Source organism: Falco peregrinus, chromosome 3 (assembly GCF_023634155.1).
Source record: "Falco peregrinus isolate bFalPer1 chromosome 3, bFalPer1.pri, whole genome shotgun sequence".
Classification (NCBI taxonomy): domain Eukaryota; kingdom Metazoa; phylum Chordata; class Aves; order Falconiformes; family Falconidae; genus Falco; species Falco peregrinus.
Window position 1 is genome coordinate 48,975,812 of NC_073723.1, and position 6,108 is coordinate 48,981,919.

Below are 6,108 nucleotides of genomic sequence, written 5' to 3' on the forward strand. Positions count from 1 at the left end.
TGCTGCTGTGTTCAGTAGTTTTGCAAAGAGAAAAGGTGTCTAATTCAGCTAATTACATTAAACTCAGTTGTTAATTAAATCACAATTTAGTTAACTAGTTTGTACGTACTGTTTCCAAATTAGGACTAAATTTGGGGTCATGGGGTTTGGAAATTTATTAAGCGTGCAGTGATTGGTTAAGCTTGTTTATGTAACGGGTTTAGATCAATGCAATATATTTTATTGCCCGAAGCACGTGGTTTGCATTCTATCAGTAGGTATTATTTCTAAGAATGTCTTAAAATAGTCAGTTAAGTCTGATTTGACTGTTCAGTTTTGTTTAACGTGCTTGACAAGCAACTTTGGTTTAGACTTTGTAAATAAGCAAACTAATTCATCACAATATTAACTAGGTGAGGAGGTGATATTAAATTCACTTCATATAAAGGACATTAATTTTGTTCATTAACTGAATTTTGACATGTAGAGTATCTGATGTCAATCATAGACCTGCCGGTGAGAATAAATTAGTAAAGTTACGGTCTTTTCCAGATGTGGAATGATATAAATACTGCTTTGTTAGAGCCTGCTTTTTAACAGTGCACATGTTTAGAAGTATTTTCAAATCCACTTTCTAGGAAAAACATGTCAACATCTTTAGGAGAGATTAAATTCTTTCATTACATTATAATTCATCAGAGCTGGGGGCTGAGGTCTATCCTGACAATGTAAGAGGATTCATGAAGGGAAGAGTATGTGCGATTCCTGGAGAATAAATTCCTTGACTGTAAAGGAAACCCAAGGTTTTCTATGTTGAATGTTTTTTGCATGATAGTGGCGGTCGTAACAAACGAGTTGGAAATAGTATGATGACACTTGAGCTTTGCGAGACAAGAAATGTTTGGTAAATACTTTATAGAGCAAGCTTTTCTGGTCAGCCTGTGCTAGGAAGGAAAAGTGGCTTTTTTTGCTGAAAGGAAAAATGATTAAACTGGAAGTTTAGTTACAAAAATTTTTAAACAGAAAATTGTTCAGTATTTAAAGTTTCTTGCATAACTTTATAAAATTAAATGTAAACTCAATTTATTTTATATTAATGCTCAAATTCAGAAAAGATTTTTTTTTATGAACAGAATGGGTTTATTTTCATCTATGTGTAGGTCCTTTGGCAGGATTACTTCTTCAGAGTTAACTTAAAGATGCATTAAAGGTTTTGGTTTTTTTTTTCAAGTTTAATATGGCAACAAACTAATGACAGACGTTTAATACCAATTACAGTGCTTTGTTTGGGGACCTTTCTGAAGGAACAAGTCCCAAAAATTGTGTTAGAAGTGATTGTAAATTGGGTACAAAGTAAACTTAAATTTCCACTGCTGTTCACCGCATGTATACAGGGCAGGCACAGCTTGGTTTGCATGTCCTTTAGTTTTTATGCCTGATTGTGACGTTTAAGAGAATTACCTTTTGAGAAAATACAGTAATTGTCTTTCTGTACTTACAGATTATATCTGGGATTGATTAAAAGAACTAGAACTGCGATAGTGCTTTCTGTGATGCAGGTGTGTCCAAGTAGTTCAACTAAAATGTTGTTTCACTTAATGTTATCTTATGGCTGGGCAACATCCTTCACCATTTCTGTCTTCTTTCCCCAAGGTAAAAACAACAGTTTATCCAGAAAAGATTGTAGGTGCCTAAATTCTATTCATGCTGCATTTTGATTACCCGAATCCACAAATAAAACTGCCTGGTAGTGAGTTTTGGATGCATCTCTGTTGAACAGGTGCTTCAGTTTTCCCAGTTGTCTGAAATTGCCCTCCCCTGTTGGAGAGGATGCAAAGTCTGGACTGATCTCATTTTCCCCAGCTGGCTGACTTACCTAATGAGCTGCAGTTGTGCTATAACTGATCCAGTATATTGGGATATTTTATGTAGTGAAATGTGCTGGCAGAACTGGTCATGAATCTCTCCCTTCCAAATTTTTTTCCAATTCCAAAAAAGCAGATTTGTTTATTACCTTTGTGGACATTTGAATCCTCTCAGATTAAAAGAGAGACTGGAACAAAGTTGCCTTACAATTTAAGCTAGTTTTTACACTACTCTAGTGGAGAAAAAAAGGGAGCCATGTTCCTTTTAAAGTGTGTGTGTGTGTTTAGATCTTTAAGGATGCCATTTTCTGTAAGGAAGGTTAGGGGTTTCTGCTGCTCAGAAAACACAGCTTCTGGATCCTTCATTAGAAGGCATTTCCTCATACATAATTCTGTTAAAATGCAGATTTTCTTCTGAGCCAGTTAAAATACCTCACACTCAGTGATTCTTTTCGGCTTTGAGCAGAAGGTAAATACCTGCTCAATGATCTTGGCTTTTGTGAATCCCACTTTGAAGCCCTATTGCACTTTCCAAGCATTGCAAAAGGAAGTGCCTTGCTGAGGTCAGGATTCCACTTGTGGTCACGTGTCAATTTTAAATGGAAATGTACAACCCATACCAGCTTAGGTAGAACTAAAATTCATCAACAGGAAGTCCTCATTCTACAAAAAGTGGTTGTCTTACCTTCAAAGGCATGCCTTTTGAAATAGATCATTAGCAGTCATTCATATAAATAAACCTGAGGAGATTTACCTCAAAGTACAATTTCATACAGTTGTGTATTAGCTTTTATTCCACTAGGTCATCATTTGTTTGGAATTGTTTTACTATTTTAAAAGGTTTGGGATTAATCTAGTTACAACATTAATATAGAAAATCTTCGTTAATGTCATTGAAATGATACTGATACCTTTCATGGCAGATGATGTGTTACTAAGGACTCTTTAGAGCAAACTTGTTTAAAAGCTACTTCACATTGTAATAGTCTTTCTCATCACTTTCTCTTTTTCAGATACGCTTTTTAATCAGAAAGTGCATGAGTACATGATGTTTGTGTGATAAATTTTCATCTATCTTTATATAGCATAACACTTCAGGGGATATATTTTTTTTTTTTCTTCATTTGTATTGTGCTAATGACTTTGGAATTTAAAGGTCAGTGTAAAACACAATGTGTTGGCTGAAGGAGCCCATGCAATTTTAATACTGCTTAGCAGGCTGGTGAAAAGAGCAGCCTTTAACAGTATGCATGTTCTGCGGGAGTTAGTGATTTGTGAAGTGCAGACATTGAGGAAAGAATACCAGTGGAATGGGAAGTTGTTAGAGCTTAATGATATCCTGCAGTTAGATAAATACCAAGACAAACCAACCATGCTTATTTTCAAACTAGGATAAGTCGATTTTGCGATAATTTCTTACTTGATGAATTATAAATAATATCTTGTGTCAATAATGATTATTTTCTCCTTCTGTTCATGTAATAGCTTGTCTATAGTTACTTTTCCTTTTCAGTGCAACTTACTATATCCCTGGGAAAAGTTTGTGCATAATGAGCAAGTATATAGTAATGAAATATAGTTAAAAATCTGTCTTCTGTGCAGGTGGGTGTTTGTTTTCCTCTTTTTTTTTAAAAAAAAATAATTTTTCGCTCCTCCTTCAATTAAATGCAGCACATTAAACAGCCTCAAAATAACAAGATGTTTAGAGGGGTTGTTTGTTTGGGTTTTTTAAGAGATGCTCCCAGGGTAAGTAGGGACCAGCATTCTGCTGTTGGTGTTGGGTATAAGTTTAAATGCAAAACACAGCATTAAAATGTGTTTTCAGGAAAGATGCACATTGCAAATGTCAGCGTATTGTAATGCCAAAGTGAAAGGAAAACTACCTAGAGAATTTTAATTGCTTAGAAGTTGTGGCACATGGAAAATAAGCTTAGAAATTATTATTTTCTTCTTTTAATAATCTGAAGCCTAGACCTCTCAAACCAGTGTAGTTTTTCTCTCCCTTCTAATTTCATTGCAGAAATGGTTTTCTTCCTTTTTCTTGCAGAATAATAGAATATAGTGTTTGATATAAAGTACAAGTGTTTGGTCTGTCTTCCATCTCTTAATGAGGTATCTTTGCTGGGAAGAGAGATAGCTTAAAAGAAATGAAATTCTCCATTTCATGAAATGACACACTTTGAACTTTTTTTGATATGTGTGTCTGATCTTTCCAGCAGGCTGAATTTGACCTAATTAAACTTACTTTGTAAACTTAGAGTTTTAGAGCACTCTTGTCGGCCCTGACTGAGACAAGTACAGCATGGTCAGTTTGACTGCGAGCTCCCCATGAATGCCACCTTATTGATAGATCTAGTTTGTTTTGTTGAAGTTACGACCTATATTGTCATACTTTATATATGAAATGATATTGTTAGTGCTTTGGGTAAGTTTACTAGAAATTCAGCTGAGATAACTGGTGTTCATACATTAAGCAGTTCTGACCACTAACTGGACCATGTCATAAGTATGTTTGTAGAGGGGCTCCCTCTTAACTTAGTCCTCCAGTGTTGTGCTACAGAGGGAAAAAGCACTTTGATTTGCTGTCTCTCATAGGTTTTTTGGTTTACTTTTTTGTGCTGTCATGTTGAATAATGTTTTGGTTTTGGAAGGAGATGACGGAAACTGGACCATAGGTATTGTTAACTTACCGTGTATCTGGTCTTCTCCTGTGGTGCTGTGTAATGAAAAATCTCACCATTATTTGTTTAATAACATGAATGCAGTAAGAGGAGAGCATGTCTCCTGCTGAGGGCATTGAGGAAACAATTAAATTGGTCTCCTAAATCCTGCCTTGTTATTCCCATTTCTATTTTTCAGAGAAAGCCCCCATTTTCTGCTTTTCATAGTACTGGAATTAGGCAAAGAGTAGATTTTAGAAAGGCTACGTACAGTAAATGTCACTGAAGTATGACTGTCTAATTCTTTCCTTCGGGGGTATCTTTTGCCTTTCTTTCTTTCTTTTGTCTTTCTATGTCCTTTTCCTACCTGTATGTGTCATTTGGTTCATGTAAATAAGTGTGCAGGAAAAAAATACAATTCAATGGAAGTCTACTATAAACTCCAAAGTTTAATGTAGTGGAATTAATGTAGTGAATCTTGTAACTTGAAATAAAGAAGTTACTCTAATAACAGGTCTACACATAGTTTACAAATGAGAGCAGTAGATGTTGTCTGCCTTGACCTCAGCAAGGCTTTGGACACTGTCTCCCATAACACCCTCATAGGTGAACTGAGGCAGTGTGGGTTAGATGGGTGGACAGTGAGGTGGGTTGAGAACTGGCTGATGGCGGAGCTCAGAGGGCTGTGATCAGCAGCACAGAGCCTTGCTGGAGGCCTGTAGCTGGCGGTGTGTCCCAGGGGGTCAGTGCTGGGTCCAGTCCTGTTCAACTTGTTCGTCAGTGACCTGGATGAAGGGACAGAGTGTGTCCTCAGCAAGTTTGCTGATGATACAGAACTGGGAGGAGTGGCTGACACACCAGCAGGCTGTGCTGCCATTCAACGAGACCTGGACAGGCTGGAGAGCTGCACGGAGGGGAACATCATGAAGTTCAACAAAGGCGAGTGTGAGGTCCTGCACCTGGGGAGGAACAACCCCACGCACCAGTACAGGCTAGGGGTGACCTGGAAGGCAGCTCTGCGGAGAAGGACCTGGGAGTCCTGGTGGACAGCAATCTGGCCATGAGCCAGCAGTGTGCCCTGGTGACCAAGGAGGCCAATGGGATCCTGGGGTGCATCAGGAGGAGTGTGGCAGCAGGTCAAGGGAGGTTGTCCTCCCCCTCTGCTCTGCCCTGGTGAGGCCCCATCTGGAGTGCTGTGTCCAGTGCTGGGCTCCCCAGTTCAGGGGAGACAGGGAACTGCTGGAGAGGGCCCAGCAGAGGGTTACAAAGATGATGGGACTTCTGAGGAAGGGCTGAGAGGAGATAGTATCAACGTTTGGCATGCAGAAGAGACGACAGAGAAGATCTTATTGATGCCTACAAATATCTTAAGCATGGGTGTCAAGAGGACGGGACCAGATTCTTTTTAGTGGTGCCCAGCAACAGGACAGGGCAACAGGCACAAACTGAAGTGCAAGAAGCTCTATCTGAATATGAGGAAGAACTTCGCTTTGAGGGTGACAGAGCCCTGGCACAGGCTGCCCAGAGAGGCTGTGGAGTCTCCTTCTCTGGAGACGTTCAAAACCTGCCTGGACGTGGCTCTGTGCAACCTGCTGTAGGTGAAC